Raw genomic sequence first — 22,039 nt, forward strand, 5'->3', positions numbered from 1 at the left:
AACCACTTATGTCTCTCATTTTGGCCCATATGCTACACTATAGAGGGAACAGACAAGGAATATATTCAACCAATGGTCACTGCCCAAAAGATCTGCAACCATATTGATCTAATAAGAGAATCTTGGTGGCTGGATCAGAATCAAGTTTGAATCACTAGGCCTCTTGTGGCAAGGCTTTCACATAGATGGTGTACCAACCAGGCTAGCCTAGGGTTGCTGCTAGGGAAAATAAAATAATTGTCATACCAAGAATGACCAGAGAGAACTCCTACACTCTCAAAATAAATAACCCTACCCACTTTATCCTGACCATTGTCCAGGAAATGGTTACAAGGAGATAATTCCACTTTGAGGTTAGGTACATTGAGTGACTAAACTGCCTTATTAAGAAGGCAGTAGAGCCAGAAATCTTTGAGTCACTTTTTAAGGAGGTTATTCCAACAATTAACAGTGTCCGATGATAGAGAGTATTGAAAGTCTGTCAAAGACTTTGGTTATCAATAGCCAGATTGCAAATAGTTCAGAAAAATTTAAACATGACACATATTGGTTTCAAGGACCACGACAGTCAGCTGGATCAGTTTAGAAGGGCAATGCTGTAAGCTGAAAAGGACAAAGTGAAGAACCACTGATAACCAAGGGATGAATGGTGTCAAAGATCCATGTAATCAAAATGTCAGGAGTGGGTGGGGACAATGTCCTGTGCCATATAACCTCCCTCAGTGAGAGACAAATAGATCAACTTTTGGCAGGAGTCACAAGTATTAATATAGTGGTAGCTTCTGTATCAGAGACATGGAGTTTTTTATGTACCTATTCTATTATGGTTGCAGATATTTTGCCATGTCCAGTACTATGATGGGTCTAGATAGCAATGGTGGTGATCTGAATGGTGTAAGTTAAATCAACAAACTGATTCCAGACAGCTTCATTATAAAATAGGCCCTTACCATGGGCATTTACACAAATAATCCAGTTAATCAGCAATTATTACTTGTTTCCTCAGTTCATGGCTCCCAAATGGGTATCTTTATTCTACTAGTTTGTAGTTTCCCAAGTGGCAGACCAAACAGCTAGGATCAGTAAAAGCATAACAAGGTTTATTAAAAACATTAATTAGAACCATGAGAATGACTTTCAGTACTTCCCATTAAGTGGAATAGTCATGACCATTTTTGATTCTGGGTAATCAGCACTGTTGTTGAACACCTGTCCAACCCAGAAGACATCATCAGCTTCCTGCTTAAACCATCAATGAGTCAGTCTCAGGCATTTAAAGAAACCTCTGTGAGTCTTAGACTGCAGCTTTGGTTCAGATATGAAAGTGGGGGACAAAGTTTCCACTAAAAGGTTACCTGCCACTTTTTCATGTAAACTTGATATATGACTGGAGCCAGACTAGCAAAATTCTGGAACATACTACTATTGCCGTAATATCAAGATTCTTAACACCTTGTTAGTCATTGAACTGACAACCTAAAAATGTATTATCACACCAAAGAGTTATAAGGTCTTCATGGGTCAGGCATTCAGTTTCAACAAGAACCTAGAAGCAAGGTTATCGCTAAGGTTTGTCAAAGAAATGAGTCCAAACTCCAAGAAGTATCTACAGGTATAAGTTGCTTTCCTTTGACAGAGGCTCTAACTAGAGAAGTCAACAGTCTCAGAGATTGTAGTTCAAAAGGGTCATTAGAGCTATAGATCCTCAAGGATTTTAGCACTTCTCTCCGTCCATTTCTTCCCAAGTGGAAGAATCCATCTTGGAACTTATGGAACAGGGCAGTGAAGCATAAAACACTTCATTTCCTACTTGCCATATGTAGAAACAACAACAATACTCCACATCAGCCCCAAGAACTGCTCTTCTAAAGTTATATTAGTTTCCCTCCCTACTTCCTGCCGAAATCCCAGTAGTTGAACCTAGGCACTCCCATCCTTTCATTGAAATGGATAGTATGGTAACTTGGTTATAAATGTGGTGGATAACAGAGTAATATAAGTTTGAATAACCTCATATCCCTGAAATTTCCCAATATACTCAAATAGGTACATATGGACTATGAGGATCAGGAGGCATCAGATGATTAAGGATGATTAACTACCCTTGTTGATGTTCTCCAGCAGCTGAGGTAAAAATAGAAGAATGAATTGGAAGTGGGAAATGGAAACTGTCTGAAAACTTCCAAACTGTCTGACTATAACAGCAGGAGAGATAGGGGCAGCAACTGATAGAATATGAGGCCAAAAAAAAAGGTGTTTATTTTGCACACCCACATGTTTAGAAGATGAAACAAAGAGTTAATAATACAAGATTTATTCCACTATTGTGTAATGGTACATTAGGCATAAACTGGGTCCTAGATTCAAAAATCAGATAAATAACAATCAAATTATCCCACATGTGTTACCTATTTATATGACATCAAAAAAATATAGCTCTAGTAGAATTTGATTTGTATTTTTATTTACTGTATAATAGACAGCTGCAACATTATTTTGACTAGCTAGACAGCTGCTTTAAAGCACCCAAATTTAAGCGTGAACTTACACTACATATTCATTCACTAGAGAAAGTGCTAAAAAAGAGAGAGAGAAAAGACTAGAAGGAAAGAAGGGAAGAAAGAAGAAAAAGAAATAGATTTATTAAAATTTATTTAACTTAAGGGGCGCCTGAGTGGCTCAGTTGGTTAAGCGTCCAGCTTTGGCTCAGGTCATGATCTCACGGTTCATTGGTTCAAGCCCTGAATCGGGCTCTGTGCTGACAGCTAGCTCAGAGCCTGGAGCCTGCTTCAGATTCTGTGCCTCCCTCTCTCTCTGACCCTCCCCTGCTCACACTGTCTCTGTCTCTCAAAAATAAATGAAAACCACAAAAAAATTTAAAAAATAAAATAAAATGTATTTAACTTAAAACATTCTCATTTGCAATAATTTTATTTATGCATATCAACTTCTAAAGGTAAGCACACTGAATGAAGACTAAAATAAAAACAGAAAGGGCAAAAGATAGATATATCTATTTTTATTGCTTGTTTAAAGTATGAAAAAAAGCATGAGTGTAAAAGCTAATAAAGTCTTCAGATTATTTCTACCCCTTTGGCAAATTTGGTGTGACAGAAGAGAACAAAGAAAGAATTGTGTACATAGCATGAATTTTGACTTTATGAATAAAAGTCTATTAGCTATAGATGCGATGTCAGAAATAGCTGTATAGGTATATTCAAGAGAAATGAACTATGTTCACATAAAAAGAAATGGTGAATAGTGTTTTTCTAAATGTGAAACCATGCAGAACCCTGCTTTGCAATACCAGGAAATCTGCACGAGGAGTACTGAGATCAATGTCATTATCCAGAAGGCATTACTGAAATAGATTTTAAATCCTTTGATGTAATTGCTTGCTGAGTTTGCCATTACAGCAGCTCTATCTTTTAGACTGATTGAGGGCCTTTAACAGCTCAAGTTTTATGGAGACTGCCAAGATATTCATGTTAGAATCTTAAAGTTGGACAGATGTTTGATGTTTAATTTAACTAATATGGCACACCATGAGTCAACAAAACACATTTTGTGTTAAAGCCAAAAAAAAAAAAAAAAAGGTGAGGGACAAAAATACATGCAGAGTTAATCTCCCTGTTTCAGCAGACAAGCTTTTGCTCTTAGACTTATTAGCATGAATTCTGATTTAAAAACCCTATGGCATTTTTTTTCCTGCCCCTTGAGAAAGGCAGTCTTGATTCCACTGTAGCATTTAGAACCAGAACTCAATGAATAAATTAACAGTGCATAAAATCCTCAAGTAAAGTGTAAGGAGCAATGAGGTGAATAATTTTTTTTTCTTGTAGATAGTCCTATTTTCCATGATTCCTTGAAAAATTTTCATTCTTTGTGATACTTTTCTTTTTCCACCACTATTTAAAATAGACAATAATGTACCTGATTAGATGGTCTTTACATTTTTCTCTTTTTGAAGAAGACTGATTTGACCAAAAAACAAAGATTTTCATTCATGATGTTTTTAGTACTGATTGTGTCTAAAATTAAAAAAAAAAAATTAACACCACCTAGTGGAAGATTTTTTTATAAATAAACTTTATAAAAGTTTATTTATTTATAAAATGGTGGCTATATATTTTGTTTAAGAAATATAGCTAATATTATTTGCCTTTCTAATTAATATCATTTTCCTAACATCATTTTGAGAGAAAAATCCAGAAATTATTTTTTCAATGTGTTTTTTACCAAATCAAAAATCTCTTTTTGTCTGAACTTTTATAGGGAATAATAATAATAGCATAGTGGATGTTGTGGTGGTGATAGTAGTAGTGGTCCAGTAACTAGTAAAAGGAGAAGAAAGAATTTGCAAATGATGTTAATGGCATTGACAAATAGTAGAATCATATGCTACAGCTTTTGGTATATTTTATTAATATTATATTTTGACTTTCATGACAACTTTATGACATCGATAGAGGAACTATCATTATTTTCATTGTATAAATAAGGAAACTAAGGCCCAGAAAATTTTAGTTACTTTTTTAAACAATATTTGACTGCTAAGCTATTTGGATCTAGGTCATCTAACTCTAAATCTAGTCATATGTATGCTAGCATGGTGCATTTTCACTGGTCAGAAATAAGAATTGACCATTGGTAATAATGCATCAATCTTATCAAGAGCATTTTCAGACCAATATCAATAAGCTGGTTGTGCTGGTTTAAATTTCAACTTAAATGAATTTTCATTCTAGTTTCTCTACTTACTTTTTCTAAACTTTATTTATTATTCTTAAGATTCAACATGCTTAGACGAGCTGGTTTACACACCTGTTCATTCATTCAAACCTATAAGCAAAAGAAATACTACTTGAAACTAAAAGAATAAACATTTTACCTTCTTCATATAGGTAACTCTGACTCATTGTTTATGTGTCATTCTGTCTTCTGCCTATGGCATCCCTAACTGTAGTCAGGAGTCCTCTAGACCATCCTTTGGTCAACGCTTCTCTAGAAAGACTCACATAACTCAGAAGAGTCATGGTAATGGTTTATTACTGTGAAAGGATAGTGATTAAAATCAGCAAAGACAAAAGCATACATGGCAGAGTCTAGAAGAATCAGCTTCTAGTTATGTTCTCCCAGTGGAGGCTTATGGGAAGCACTTAATTCTCCTAGAAACATTATGTGACAACATGCATAAAGTGTTAACACCCAGAGAGGCTCTCTAGAGTCTTGATGTCTATGGATTCTGTTGGTTGGTCATTTGGCTGGAAGAGCTCTCATGAGTGACGCTTTGTTTCTTAGTTTCTAGCTCCACTACTGGCCAAATTGATACTGTGTGGCCCAAATCTCCCACCATAAATTATATTGTTACTATAAACTATCTGACGTGGTGCAAAGATCCAGGTAAACAAAGACACCATTATCAGGCAGAAAATTCCAAGGCTTAGCGGTGATACCCCAGTAGATGATCAAGAGCCAGACGTTTCAGAATGTGCAGCTTTGGACGACCCAGAGCTGCTTAGCTAGCTCCTACCCAAATTAGCACTCATTACCCTTCCAGTTATCTTTTCAAGATCGATCTCCCATTCTAATTATCAATACCACAGTGGCAGAGATTAGAAAACTTTCTCCATCTTTGCTTGACAAAAGTACATAGAAGTTTCAAGTACTGAAAAATTAGTGATTGAAGAGAGGGAACATGAAAAATTATTTGAATAGGATAAGGAAAATAAAGAATGGGATCATTACTTAGTTTAAGTGTGTTTTTGTTGGGATTCTTTTGGGATAATAAATATTTTTTTTTAAGTTTGAACCTGACATTTCCTAAATCCATTACAGTTCTCTAAATTCTGCATAAATCCTGACTATTTCCTTTTTTGATAATTTCTCTATATCCATAGAACATCATACATGGCTAAAAGAAACCATTTGACACATCTAACATTCTGCCTGGAAATCCCCTTAGCTAAATCTACCATTTGAACAGGTATACAGTAAAATCTTGGATTGTGAATAACTTGTTCTATGAGTGTTCCACAAAACAAGCAAATATTTCTGATAAAATTTAACTTCATGAATGAGCAATGTCCTGGAAGATGAGTAAAAAAGTAGCACATGATGCTGAATATCACATGATCACAACTGAGCCAACAGTTCTTGAAATTCGCTTTGATATATGAGCACTTTGGGTTACAAGTATGTTCCAGAGAGAATTATGGTTGCAAACCAAGGCTATGCTATATTTTATTTTTCAACATTACAGTAGTTCACCAGACTTTCAGGCACTACATAATATGGACCCCCCCTTCCTCCAGTGTCCACATAACAAAATCTTACTTTTCTCCATCCTTTGCTCCTTGGGACATGTGTAATTTCTGCTCCATTCCCCATTCCCCAAAAATGTCAAATGTTACAGTTTTTATGTCATACCTTAAACTTCTGGTACTAATTTCTGCTCAGATTAGTCTTTGCTGCATAACAAGGTAGCCCGAGTCTTAGTGACCTAAAACAATTTATTACTTCTCATCGTTCTGTGGGTTGACTGTGGTTGGTTGAGAGCTTCAAACATGGAATTTCTTATGAGGCTGTAGGAAGACAGCAACTGGCGCTGCAGTCATCTGAAGTCTGACTAGGCTTAATGTCTAAGACTGCTCACTCATGTGACTGGCTATTAATGCTGGCTATAAGACAAAAGGGAATTTGGGCTGTGTTACAGACTGAATGTCTGTGTCCTTGTATTTCTTCATATGTTGAAGCCCCAATTCTTAATTTGATGGTATTTGTAGATGGGGCTTTTGGGAAATAATTGCAGTTAGAGGAGGTTGTGAAATCAGGGCCCCAGACTGATAGCATTGGTGCCGTATATAAGAAGAGACACTGGAGAGTGTATTCTCTCTCTCTCTACCAGTTGAGGAAACAGTGAGAAGATGGCTATTTGCATGTCAGGAAAAGGGTCTTCACCCAGAACCTGAAAATGCTGGCTTTGGACTTCCAGCCTCCAGAATTTGGACTTTCAACTTCTAGAACTGTAATAAAGTAAGTTTCTTTTGTTTAAGTCACCCAGTATATAATATTTGGTTAATGCAGCCTGAGCAGATTAATACAGGCTGTCACCTAGAACACCTACATATGGACTGTCCATGTGATGTGGACTTTTCACAGAATACTTCCTGGGATCCCCAAGGGAGTATCACAAGAGCAAGCATTCCAAAAAATTCAGAGAAAAATGATAAGGCTTTTTATAACCTAGTCATAGAAGTCCCATCCCGGAGTCATTAAATGGAAGTGGGAATAAAATACCCCATATGCATGAAATCATATGGTATTTATCTTTCTCCAATACATTCCACTAAGCATTATACTTTCTAGATCCATCTATGTTTTTACAAATGGCAAGATTTTATTCTATTTTATGGCTGGATAATATTTCACATATATATATGTATATATATATATCATATATATATCACATATTCTTTATTCATTCATCTATTGATAGATACTTGAGCTGCTTCCATATTTTGTAGCACTATTGTAAATAATGCTACAATAAACATGGAGGTTCATATATACCTTCAAATTAGCATTTTCATATTCTTTAGGTAAATAATCAGCAGTACAATTTCTTTTCTTTCATTTACATTATTCTGCCTTCTCTCTACTATCCTGCACCTTAGCTGTAAACAAGACTTGATAAGCTGAACTTCCTATAAAATGATTTCTCTTGATTATTCAAGCTTCTTTAACTCCAAATTTTGGGTCAAGTTGCTTTGGTATTACATTTTATTATTAAAATTTTCTTCATCTCTTAAACAACTACGCTTTTAACTAAGTCATGGAAATTCCAGCTTTTTCATCTTCCTGGAAATTAAGATAGTCTAATCATCCCTCTCATTTATTTTTGTACGTTAGACATAAATGAACTTCAGACATTCTCATTCTTTCTAATTCTTCCTTCTCTTTCTTTCAGATGTTCAGGTTTCAAGCCTCATGAATATATATGCTAGGCCAGGTCCAATAAGCGGAAGTAGATAACTGATGAAGTTGTATAAATTCAGGGAACAACAACTAAAACTCCTTCTTTAACTATGTAGTGATAATAAAATCTCATCCTAGGAGTTATATTTATGTAAATCAATGATGGATTCACTCTTTCTAAACTAGGAATGAAAACAGTTCAAACTATTATAATTTATTTCTACTATAAAAATTTCATCTTTCATGTGAAAAGCATTCTATCATTAAATCGAAGAAGTCTAAGTTTACTCTCAGTCATCCATTGCAAAACATATTCAAATTAATTACACAAAACTTGCTTAATCAAGTCTTATATTCAAGTCATAGATTGAAACTTTAAGTGCTATACACCATCAAATTTTCTGGTTTTGCTTTCTTCTTTAAACCTGAACTTCAGTCCTTTAAAGGGAGAAACCTTGGAAGCCACATGGGATGCTTTTAATCAAACTTTCCATGCCAGTGCTTCAGTGCATAATCTATCAATTTACTTTCAAAAACAATTAACATTATTGACTATATCTGACAAGGATTTTATTTATGAATGTAATATTTTCATCTCTAAATATGGCCACCATCACTTCACTTTTTACCCAGACTGCAATCCTCCAAAAAGAAAAGGAATTTAATTTCTCTTCCCTGAGTCTTGGTTGGTCTTCCTCATTTGCTGACCCGTGTAATAAGGCAAAAGTAATGTTCTGGGAGTCCTGTGAGGCTTCTGACTGGGTTTCTTAGAATACTCATTTTGTGTGGACTCCCTCTGGAAACCGAGCTTCCCTGTTCAGAAAAGCCCAATAACAAGGAAAGTCTACATATCGACCTAGGAGTTCCAGTCATTAACTCCAGCAGAGCTTGTGGTTAGTTAACAGCCTTATCCATTGCTTGCCATGTGCATGAGCCTTCTTGGATGACCAGCCCAGCCAAGCCTCCACCTAACTGCAGCCACATGAACCACCAAGTGAGAGCAATCCAGCTTACGCCAGACAGCTCACAGTACTGAGGCAGACACTAGTATTTTTTTAAGCGATTATGTTTTGGACTTACCTGTTACAAAGCAATAATGGAACAATAAGATTGGCTTACAATAGACTCTATGCCAAGCACCACTTTTGTAAACAGATTCCAGATATTATTTCTAAGTATGTGAAAGCAGAACATTTTCACCCGTGTATTCTTTGTAAAATCCTGACCACTCCTGATGGGAGAAAGAATCTACCTGATTAAGTGCCCCAAGAGATAAAATTTTGGAAACCAATCAATTTATAGAGGAATCATTTTCTAAAATAAGCAATTCAGTATTATTTTATTTAAATTAACAAATGGTTTATTTTTAACATCTATAGCTAATTATACCCAGTGTAGTTTCAAATCATGCTCTTGCACAGTAGGAAACAGCCGCTTTATGGAATCAGAATTTGAATCTCTGCCAGGCCACTTACTGTCTGCATGAACTCGGGAATTAACCTTTAGCCTTGTTTTCTCATCTCTGAAATGAGTATTATGATGACACATTACTCACAGGGTATTAGTGAACTGTAAATGAGGCCATATATATAAAGCAGGTAGCATGTGGCTTAGCACACAATAAGCACTGATAAAACGTTATTGTTAGTCTCTAGTATATTAATAAGTAAGGACATTTCAAAAATACATAATTAAAATACCTTCCAAAATATAAATACAATGTGTAAGAACACTGTTCACTATTGTTTATCTGCTAGTGATCTCTGGGAATTGATAAAGTATTGTTACTGTGTGTGTGTGTGTGTGTGTGTGTGTGTGTTGTCAGGAAAAGGAAAATTGTGTCTCTGATTCACAAAGTTTTACCAAATCTAATTTCTCAAATCTATTACTTTTGGGTATTGAGTACTGAATATTGAGTATTAATGTCAAGCGTATTGACACAGGATAGAATTGATTGTTGGTATCCACTGTATAGTCACAGTCAAGTTCAGACTTACTTATAACTTATTTCATTGAAATGGAATTTTAATATCAAATTATTTTCCAGAATTAGGAGGAAAATGTTTTTTTAGAGTAGTTCTTCTATGACTAAATTGTTTTACTTAGAGTAAGAAATACATTAAATAAATGTAAGAGCCCAATTTTTATTTGTTTTTTAATTTTTTTTAATGTTTATTTATTTTTGAGAGAGAATGAGAGAGTATGATTTAGGGAGGGGCAGAAAGAGAGGGATTCACAGAATCCAAAGCAGGCTCCAGGCTCTAAGCTGTTAGCACAGAGCCTGACATGGGGCTTGAACTCACAGGGGCAAGATCATGACTTGAGCCAAAGTTGGACGCTTAACTGACTGAGCCACCCAGGTGCCCCAAGAGCCTCATTTTTAAATTTAACTTTCCAGAAAACACTTATTTTGTATCAATATTGGAAAATATTATACTGTCATTCAAACATAACTGAAGGGATTTTTTCTAAATACAAAAATATGTGTTTAAAATAATTCTTATGCCAGAGCTTTTTGCATTATTTGTAAAGTATGCCTTCTATTCACATTCACATTCTTTGAAATTTTAAAAGTTTGAATTCTGAAGCACAAGTATTAGATATAAATTGTTTACTTCCATGTACATGATTTAAGCCAGTTCATATAATTTTCAATACCTGTCTTTAATTTACTCATAATAGCTCTTTATATTTGCCTTTATTTGTCCCTGCTCTGAACTGAGCAGAGAGAATAGTACTCTGGACAATAAGGTAGTTACACTTACAGAGACTGGACAACAGCAAATATTGGTAAGGCTGTTATTGCAAAAAAAAAAATCCTAACTGGTCTCTCTGCTTCCATTCTTGGCTCTTCAATCAATTCTCAACACAACAGTCAGAGTGATCTTGTAAAAACAAAAGTGAGGTCTTGCCATTAATATGACCCATCCAAATAGCTTTACATGTCACTCAGAATAAGAGCCAAAGTTATCACAATGGCCTATGACCCCATATTAGCTGCCACCTACCCCTTAGTCCACTAGTTTTATATTTTCCTCTCCTACTATTGTCTTCCACACTCACTCCACTTCAGATTAGTTTTTGATTTAATTTACCAGACACCCTCTCGCTGTCTTCATTCATTCATTCATTCAGCTTCTCATTTAATGTTTATTTTTCACCTTTTTATGAGATAAACACTTTCAAGGAGCTGTAGTGAACAAGACATTCAAGAATCACATCCTCGTGAAGTTTATATAAAGTAGGGATGGAGGGCAGAAAATATAGTGGATGAGAACCTGAAATGTCAAAGTGACCAACTTCTACAAGTGAATTAAATGTTATAATTGCAATGAAGATTTTACTAACTACACTATTTAATATTTCAACATTGTCCCCCTAAATTTGTATTCTCTGTAGCTACTATTACTGTCTAACATATTTTTATATTTTAGCTATTTAGTGGATTTTATTTTTCTAACTCTAGTTACTGGAATATAACTTCTATATGGGGGGTTGACTATTTTGTTCACTGTTATATACCTACCATCTAAAACAATGCCTAGCACATGATAAATATTCAATAAATATTTCATTAATAGATGAATAACCAAAGTAAGGAAATATTATAAGAACTGAGGAGACAATAGCAACATCAGACCACCTAAGCCAAAAGGATTGATGACAGCAAGAGAAGACAATTAATGAGGAAAGTTGACATAATAAATAATGTGGTCATAGAGAGCTAAGACCAACCTATCATAGGGAGATCTGTGGCTTTCTGTGCATGAATTACCTTCTTTTTCCCATTGTGCTTTAAAGTTATTTTCCCCATGGTATTCCAGGAATACTTATAGTAAACAAACACTACAGTCACTTAAGATATTAAAATGTCATTCACACCTAAGAATACCATTGACACACATAGAGAAAGCATAACTGATAAAGAGCCATAACGATTAAGAAACATGAAGGACAGGGATGTCTGGGTGGCTCAGTAGGGTTAAGCATCAACTTCAGCTCAGGTCATGATCTCATGGTTTGTGGGTTCGAGCTCCACATTGGGCTCTGTGCTAACAGCTCAGAGCCTGGAGTCTGCTTCAGATTCTGTCTCTCTGTCTGCCCTTCCCCAACTTGCTCCCTATCTCTCTCAAAAATAAATAAACATTTTTAAGAAAGATATGTGAAGGATAGTATAGTCTTTCCTGAAGTTCCGGGTTCAGATAGCAGAAACAGTGTTCCTGGTCAGGTGACAGAGATATCCACTCATATTTTAATGTAGATTGAATCTTCATCTTGTCTTTAAGGTAACACATGTCAAATCAGAGACCAAAATTTAATTTCTCTGTCTTTTAAGTACTTACTTTTTATTCCATTAGTTCCTTAAAATTAATTTAGAGTGCTATACAGTCAGAGCATTTTAATATATATAAAATAAATCTAGAAACATTTTAGATTAACATTTAAAGTCATAGTTATATGGAGAGTTTAATTTTAAATTTTAAGTATCTTCCTTTAAGACTATCATAGTTATTTTAACAATTAATTAAAATACTATTCTTCTAATGTGCAAAATAATTAAGATATTCTCAAGCTATCCAAATTATACATTTGCAGTAAAGTTCACTCAAGAAAGATTTATTAAACATTTAAAATGTTTAAAGAACCAAAATACATTCAGAATTCTCCGAAAGCAAAAATAATTTTCCACTTTTTTCACATTTTCACATGTTGAGGCAGACCACACTGTGCTTCATTATCAAATCAACAACTTAACTACCTTTTTGCATCGTTTCTTCTGCCCACTCCAGGGGAGAAACCAGAATTTACATTCCCCAGAATCCTTTTCACTATATGGTTTCAGGATAGAGCCAGTCAAGAAGAGACATAGGATTTTGAAAAGAGCAGGAAAAGCCACTAATATCTGAGGAAGTTGCTGGCTAATGAGTAGACAAATAATATATGAAATAACTCTCAGCTGAGCTTCTTGAGAATCACTCACATTCATGTGGCAGACTGAGGTAGTCTTCCCTGACCTTCCCATCACCCAGCAATTTCAGTGGTGATGTAAGCCTCTAACTTCTGTATTAAGACCCTTCATACTTAAATACTTAAATGCTTCACTAACTGAAGCAAATATATGTATATACAAGTATATATGTGTATATATGTGTGTGTGTGTATGTATATGTATATATAAGGCTATAGGTAATTCTAAGGGAAGAAATCAAGCACTAAATTCTGTATTTACCTGTTATGATGTCACATACCAATATCATACCAATAACAATTTGCATAGCAATAGAATCTTTAGTTTAAATCCCTTATTGACAAAAATGTTATTAATTCTTAAGCTCTAGTTAGATCTAATGAAGTTAAATATATTAAAATTCTACAAATATGAAATTAGGAAGGCCATGGTTAAACTTTTACTCCTCTTCTCAGTGAGCATAAAACTGGAAAAAGTACAGTTACACTGGCAAATGTTTTTAAGCACTGGAAAACAAGCAATGATGAAGTACGATCCTTGAAAGAAAGGAAACAGTAAATTTGGCTTGTTAGCCCTGTTTTCCCAGACTTACTGCCAGAGGCACTTTCTAGACCATAGCCCAGAGAAGTGAAACTCAAAGCAAGTCAACTCATTAAGCTAAAAAGACAAATATTAGTGGTCAGACTGTGGAAGATGAAATTTGTGAAGAAAAGTGGGTAAAAGGCAAGTACAAGAAAAAGATACTCAGAACACTGTGAAGTGTTTCCTCACAAGTTTTCGACCAAAGGCTGTGCTGTGCAAGTCCTTTGTCAAGACTAATGTGTATCTATGTGAGGCAATGGATATTAACTAAACTTACTGTGATAATCATATCATGATATATACATGTGTCAAATAATTATTTTATGTAGCTTAAACTTATACAACTTTGTATGGCAATTATATCTTAATAAAACTGGGATTTTTTAAAAATACAGACTATAGGGATGTCAAGACTTGGTGACAAGACTATAGGGCTGATAGCTAATAAGAGATAGCAAAAAAGAGATTATGTAGAAAGAGATTGCTGAAAAAGTTCACAGTGAATCTCAAACACTCATCTGAGACCCCCCCAAAAAAAACCATGTCTTAGCCGTAACAGCTATGGCCTAAACTAAAGGAACAAAAGTTAAAGAAAACACAAAGAAAAAAGAAAAGAAGCCAAGCTTGTCAAGATTAAAATGATTCAACAGTAATTTAACTGCTTTCCAGGAAATAAATAAATAAATAACACACCATTTAGAGGACAGCTATTTAATCCAGACCTACTATAATAAATCATGCATAATATCCATCAAATAATTTAAAATTACCACACTTAATAAAGAAACAAGCCATTGTGAGCTACAATCAAGGAAATAAGCAATCCGTAGAAACAGATAATGCCAATATCACAATTCATAGAGGACTATAAAAGAGCTTTTATAAATATGTTCAATGCTTCAAAGAACAAGACGGATGTAATTATTGAACAAAAGAAACTCAGAAGAGAAATGTAATACATAAAAAAGATCAGGCAGAAATTATAGAGCTGAAAATTACCTTAGCTGATGTTACACATTTACTTTGTGTGCTTAAGAACAATTAGAGACACATAAGGAAGGGCTAACAAACTTGAAGACAAGATAACTACAAATTATCCATCTAAAAATCAGAGAGGAAAGATAACTGTAAAGCATGAATGGAGACTTGGTGACATGTAAGGAATATCAAGCAGTCCAATATATGCAATCCAGTATAACTGGATTCCCAGAAGGACTAGAGAAAGCCACTAGAGCAGAAAAATATTTTTAAAGAAATAATGGTTGAAAATATTTGCAAATTTCATGAAAACAATAATCTTATAATAGATTCTAAAAGCTCAGCAAACACTATATAGAATACATAAAAAGATATTCTTTTCAGCAATAAAGAACTTACACATATTTATCAAAAACCATTTCACAACATATGTTTATATTTATTTCTGGATTCCCTTGTCTTTCCTTATGCCAATATCATACTTTCTTGACTACCAAAGCTTTATAGTAAATTGTGAAATTATACCGTGCAAATCCTCAATTATGCCTTATGTTTTCAAGATTACCTTAGCTATTCTTGTCCCTGGCATTCCCATATACATTTTAGAATCAGCTTGATGATTTCAAAAAAACAAGCAAATAAAAAGCCTGATGAGATCCTGACTGAAAATTATTTTTATTCTAGAGGTCAGTTTGGGAATAACTGGCATCTTAACCGTATTGAATTTTCTAATCCATGAATATGGTACACTTTTGCATTTGGGTCTTCTTTATTTTCTCTCAGTATTGTTTTATAGCTTTCAGTATAGAGGTTTGACAAAACCTTTGTTGAATTTATTGCTAAGTATTTTATGTTTTATACTGGTAATGTTGGTAATGTAAATTTTAATCTGCAATCATTAGCTGCTAATATACAGAAATACAAATAATTGAATGTAAGCCCAATTGTATTCTGTATGAAAAATATAATTCATGTAAAGATATAAATTGATGATTTAAATAGCAGAATGGATACAGCCAAATAATTAATTAATTAATTAATTAATAATTATAATATCAGGTAAACACTCTACTTGAACATTTATTTAGTGAAAAAATATATCAATTATACATTTTAAATAATAAAGTGATATAAAACAGAATAAACATCAACATTTATAAATATGAGTACAATAAAGAAAGACAAAAAAAAAGAAGATAAGGAATGAAAATTAAAAATGAAATGTTAAAATAGTTGATAGAATGCTAAATAGATATTTTTGTGCCAGAGCTTAAATAAAACACATAAAGTTTAAGAAAATTAAAGGAGAAATTTCTACAAGCTTCTAGAAGAACAAGCAAAAGAAAAATATTCATATTTTTATAAAACTTTTCTAAAGTAACTCGATATATTAAGATAACAAGGTCATATTTAAATACTTGAAATATAATTATTTTCACCCTATAACTTTATATCCATCTTACCAAGCTAACATACAAATGCAAGACAAAACTGATTTTTCTGTATGAATACTTCTTAGTAGTTTGATCTCATAAAATAAATATTATGGTTCACATTTCATAATATAAGTATTATGAGATCACATAAATATAGTATTTGAGATTATTCTTGAACAATTTAAAACAAAAGTAAATTATGAGAGATCATATAAGATTTACTGGTAAAATATTACCATAAATATGATCTTAAGAATTAGAATTTGCCACCAGGAAAAAAAATGCATGTAACTTTTGAAGTTTCAGAAATTTGGGGGAAAAAACAATTATCGTGAAGATAAAATATCAAAGTAGATGGCAAAAATAATCCTTACTTATAATTACATAAAATAGAAATGGATTACATACTTCAGTCTAAAGAACAAAGGTTCTCGAATTAAAAATATACAGAAATAAACTCAGCAGTGTATTTTGTATAAGAGATGTACTTGAAAGAAATAAAACATGGCTGAAAATAAAAGGATAAAAAATCATATGCTAAGCAAATATTAAGTAAAGAAAAGACAGTTGAAATTTTGGAAACAAGAAAATTCAATCTTAATTAGAAATATTATAAGAAACAAATATAGGCATTTATGATAAACGTTATACTAAACCAGAAGACATTATGACTATAAACATGCATATAGCTAATAATATAGATGTTAAATATATCTTAAAGGATATTTTAGAACTATGGAAAATATAACTATCCCAACAAATTTAATAGATGATTTTAACACTATTCTCAGAAAATAATATATGAGGCATACAAAGAATAACCAAAATGCACAATGCTTGAATGTATAACTGATATAAACTTAGCAGCTTGGAAGCAAAACTATGCAACTTATTCTCCTATAAACAACATTTCTCAAAAATCAACTGTACATGGCTTAAAAGGATGCCTTAGTAAGTTCCAAAGAAGCAAATTACATACTGTTTAACAATGATGCCATGGTGATATAAATAAGAATATTAATAAATAAGAAGTAAAAGCAAAAATCAAAATAAAATCTATATAACAAGTAAAAAATACACTGGTAAGTGACCATGAATTTAAAATAATTTAAGTAAAATTCTAAAATGCTTATAACTAACAGGGTCATCTGCATGGCTCAGTAGGTTAAGCATTCAACTTTGGCTCAGATCATGATCTCAGGGTTCATGGGTTAAAGCCCCGCATCTAGCTCTGTGCTGACAGCTTGGAACCTGGAGCCTAAATCAGATTCTGTGTCTCCCTCTCTCTCTGTGCCCCTTCCCTGCCTGTGCTCTTGTGCGCTCGCTCGCGCGCTCTCTCTCTCTCTCTCTCTCTCTCTTAAAAATAAATAAATAAATTTTAAAAATAAAATACTTTTAACCAATAATAGTGAGAAATTTACATTGAAATCTGTTAGGTAACTAAATCTGAAAGGAAACTATACAGCTTGTTGCATATATATATCTATATATACACACATATTTGTTAGTCCATAAAATTCTAAAAAAAAACTAAACACTCATAATCATACATTAGAATAAATCTCAGAAATTGCTGTTACCTAAAAAATTTTTGCAGATGTGAATTAATACTACCAGATATTAAAAATATACTGAAGGTCAGTATAATAAACATGGTACTAAACAAATTTAAAAATGATTCAATTCTCAGAAACAGCCTAACTTACAAGCAAACTTGATAGATTTTTAGAGTGGCACACATCTCAGTTTGGAAAGGATATTTGTAAATAATGTTGCAAAAACTTACTAATATTGAAAAAATAAAGATAGGGGCACCTGGGTGGCTTAGTTGGTGAGCATCTGACTCTCCATTTAAGCTCAGGTCATGATCCCAGGGTTGTGAGATCAGACCTCCAGTGAGGCTCTGTACTGAGCCTGGACCCTGCTTAAGATTTTCTTTCTCTCCTTCCCCTCTCTCTTGCTCATGTGCATGCTCTCTCTCTCTCTTTCTTTCTTTCTCAAATCAAATCAAATAAGTAAAAAATTTTTTTAATAAACTTGGATTCCTCATATCATAAGCATATGAACTCTAGATATATTTTACCTTTAAATAAAAAAAGGTAAAATTATAAAACTAAAAAAGAAAATGTATGAGAATCCTGTATGTTTGTGACTTGCGAGTGAATAAGGATTTCATAAGCACAAAACAAAAAGCAATTCTTTTTCGGTGTGTGATTATGTCAAAATGAGGTATTTCTGATCAAAAACACACAAATAGATAGGTGACAGACTGGAAACTGATATTTGCTATGAGTGAAAGCAACAAGGACTAAAGACCCAGTAATCAAAGAAGCACGGATTAATACAAGAAAGTCTTACCTCTTTACATGAGTGAATTTGGCAGAAATGACGACTGTCAGTATGTAAAGGATAGGAAATTTACTTTTTTGGGGGAGGAAGGGGTATAGGTAGGAGACTTTCATAAACTAATGGGGAGCAGAAACTGTTGCAGCTATTACCAGTAAAAACAAACATAAAATGACACCAGAATGAGAATCATGTGCAAAGGCACAGTCACAATACAACTTGTGCAAACTAAAGTGCAATGAGACAGTACAAACTTTATATAAGATTATATACATAGACATGCACACAAACATGGAGGTAATAAATCATAAATGTGAGAACCTATAGGGGAAAGGAGAAAAGAAGCAGAAGCAGATGACCAAGGGGAAAATTAAAATAATAATAAAATAAAACTAAGAGATAGCTCTTGTAATCATAATGATGAGAATGTACAGGATAATGCCCCTTAGAATTATGATGCCACTGACATTAAAAACAAAAAAGAAATGAGAGAAGAAAATTCAATGTATAGTGTATTCAAATAAATACTTTTATAAACTGTTAATTATCTGTCGGTTCTGTATAAATTAGTTTCAAAATTTTTATCACGTTAAAAATATCAACTTATTTCAGATTCATATTGGTCTGGAGAATATTGGATAGTATGTATTCTACAGTGTCTACACAGGTTTATTATGATTATGGGAAATTACAGTATGGTTTTTGCCACTGGCTTTTTTCTTTTTGTAAAAATAATAAAATAATTACTTACATGGTTATGAAACTTTTTAAGAACACCCAAAGTATAACTTCCAACCAGTAATGAGAATATTTTAACTTTCTACTAAACACCAGTAGCTATAGTGTTTTTAAATTAAATCATACAAATCAGCTGCAACACTTAAAATTATTCACGCATTGGTAGTAATAGCATTTATGGTGTTAGCTGTCTTGACTTTGAACTGTCATTTGCAGAAATTTATAACACAAATTAGAGGCAATAGTCCATACCAGAAAAGCCTTTTGTTATTTAATAGAGCCCTTCAATTGCAAAGAGCAAAGAACTCAACAATGTCAAATACAGTCTCATAAGCAACTGGGATATATATCTTATAGAAGCTGAGTACTTCATAGTGGTTTCCTATTTGTGACAAGTAACTATTATAAATGAACTCCTTGATCATGCTAAAAGGTAGTTGTTTCCCTCTAAAAATATTAGATTTCTTATTATGGTTTTTTTCATTTTGACCAAGAGTATTCTTTTTACTCTTTGCCTTGAAAACTGTATTATATGATATCAGAAAGGTTTCAGGCTATTTACAAGATCAGATTTACACAAAGCTACAGAAAATTTAGTAATAATGGAGCTTTTTGGATGCTAAATTGACTATTCTCAGTTTAAATAACCTTTAAAATTATTAATGGAGAAATAGCCATAATGGGCTATAGCCCTTCCCTCTATTACCACAGCTAATCCTTAAATCTCCTTACTTTTGTTCCCTCTTGGTTGGGCATGTCATGAATATTTGTTATCAGTAATGATGATTAAGCACTTTTTCAATTTTTCAGCTTTTTTTCCTTTTTCTACATTCAGTAAGGGAATAAAAGAAACATAAATCTATCTACAAAAACAAAGATGAGTGTCCAAGATAATGACAGAGGAAAAAGAGACATACACAAAATTTAAAAGCTCAAAAGTAGTTATAGACCTTGCTGACAATGGAAAGCTGACCCCCGAATATCACTGAAGGCAGGTGTGTAGATACTAAGAGATGGAGAACTGTTTGAAAGTCTTTATAAGTAGTAGTGAGATTCTCAAAATGCCCATCCAATGCAGTCAGGCAATTCTTACCTTTCACCACCATAACAGAAGACCAGAGCTTTGCTCTCTAGAGCACTTGAAGTCTACAGACTGGACTCTGAAACAAAAGGCACAAAAGAAGGAGGTGGATTTGACTGAGCTGTGGTACTTAAAAGCCTAGGATTAAGTGGAAATTGACCTACTGAACATTGAAAACTATAGTCTACTTTAACAGATTGACTACAAAAATGCTGGGGGTGGCATTTACAAGTGAACAGGCAAAAAATTAGAAGAATCCTCTCTAGAAAAATTGACTTGCCTCAAAGAAAAGATACACAAATACTCACATTTAAGAATTCTCCCATCAAATTGACATATACCCTACTGTGAACGCTATAATAAAGTCCAAAACAGCATTTTAATGCCTCAAGGATAAGTATAAACAAACAAAAAAGATCACATAGATTTGAAAACAAGGTCTGTTGTTCTAGAAAGAGACCAAAATAAAATAAAATAAAGGAACTCAATTTTAGAGCTTATAAAACAGATACAATTTAGGAAATGACAGGAAAGTACCTAAGATCTTAAAAAGAAAGAAGATACATTATATAAAAGATAAAAACATTGTTTGTTTATTTGTTTTAAATTAGAGTATTCAAAAAGCATAAACTAGTGTCTAAAAAATACTAGTCTCATAAAATAAATAAAAATTTTAAATTTGAGGAATTTTTCCAGATATTAGAAACAAAAGGAAAAATAAAAGGTAGAAAGTTGGAGAGAAAATATTTAAAAATTAGAGAACCTGTTAAATTCAAATAATAAGTTAGGTTTTCCAGAAAATGAAAACCTAAATTCATTGGGAGTAATTGGGTCCTGGGGTAACAGGAGCCAAGTGAAGGGACTCAACTGCCGGGGGCAATGTGGCTTGGTCACTGTGACGGGCAGCAGAGTCAAAGCAGCAATCAGAATAGTCTGACTTGCAGACCTATAGCATTGGCTAGTTAATCCTGATTCCAGAAACGAAATGGATAGGAAGCCTACCAAATTCTTACTTGATCAGTATAAGTAGAAAGGTTCTAAGTCAAGTAAAATAAAATCTGACTTGAATCACGAAAACAGAGTCATGGCCTCTCAGTCAGTTTTTGGACTTGAGGCAGTTTATAGACCCAGAAAGAAAACCCTTAAATGAAGGGAAGGCCAGGTCCCCTTGAGAATGGACTCCACTAAGCTACCAAAGATGTATACTGTTACTCTTTCTCCCAGCATTTCCCAAAGGGATCCAAGGCCTTGTACCAGGAGAACTGTATATTGACGAGAATGAAATAATCTGATCTTTCCAGGACTACAGCATACTGGCTCTGAACTGACACTGATTCCAAGAGACCCAAAATATTGCTGTGGCCTTCAATCAGAGAAGGGGTTTATGGAGGTCAACTCATCTGTAGAGTTTTCTTTCACTCAGGTACATCTCATAGTGAATCCCTGAATCAGTCCTCTGGCTATATCCATGGTTCTAGAATGCATAATTGTAATAGCTATACTTAGCAGGTGGCAGATTCCCCACATTGGTTTCTTGACCTGTGGAGTAAGGGGTGTTATGATGGAAAAGGTCAAGTGGAAACGATTGCCCCTACTTGGGAAAAAAGTAACTCAAAAGCAATACCACATCCCTGGAGGGATTAGAGAGATTAGTGCTCTTATAAAAGATATTCCAGAGAGATGCCTTGTACCTCGTGAAAACACGGTGAAAAGATGGTTATCTGTGAAACAGGAAGAGGCCATCCCTAGACCCTGAATCTGCCAATGGCTAGAAGAGTTATTTTTTCTTTTTTTTTGAAATTTTTTTTTACTTTATAAAGTTTCATATTTTTTAACATATGCAATTATTTTCCATCATTTACAATACAGTAGTTACAATGACACTCCAAACAGAAAAGCAAAGTAAAAAATCAAAACACCAACTTCTGTTTC

The 22,039-nt window shown here is 33.6% G+C and overlaps 1 long non-coding RNA gene across 1 annotated transcript in view; it reads left to right on the plus strand.

Moving 5' to 3' along the window:
* Nucleotides 1-2,073: 2,073 nt before the first annotated feature.
* The window catches only part of LOC115300587, a 70,739-nt gene continuing 50,773 nt past the window's right edge, over nt 2,074-22,039 (plus strand). The window contains exon 1 of the long non-coding RNA XR_003912779.1: nt 2,074-2,129. This is a non-coding gene — a long non-coding RNA (uncharacterized LOC115300587). The remainder of the gene's footprint in view (nt 2,130-22,039) is intronic.

This window comes from Suricata suricatta, chromosome 1 (genome assembly GCF_006229205.1).
Source record: "Suricata suricatta isolate VVHF042 chromosome 1, meerkat_22Aug2017_6uvM2_HiC, whole genome shotgun sequence".
Lineage (NCBI taxonomy): Eukaryota > Metazoa > Chordata > Mammalia > Carnivora > Herpestidae > Suricata > Suricata suricatta.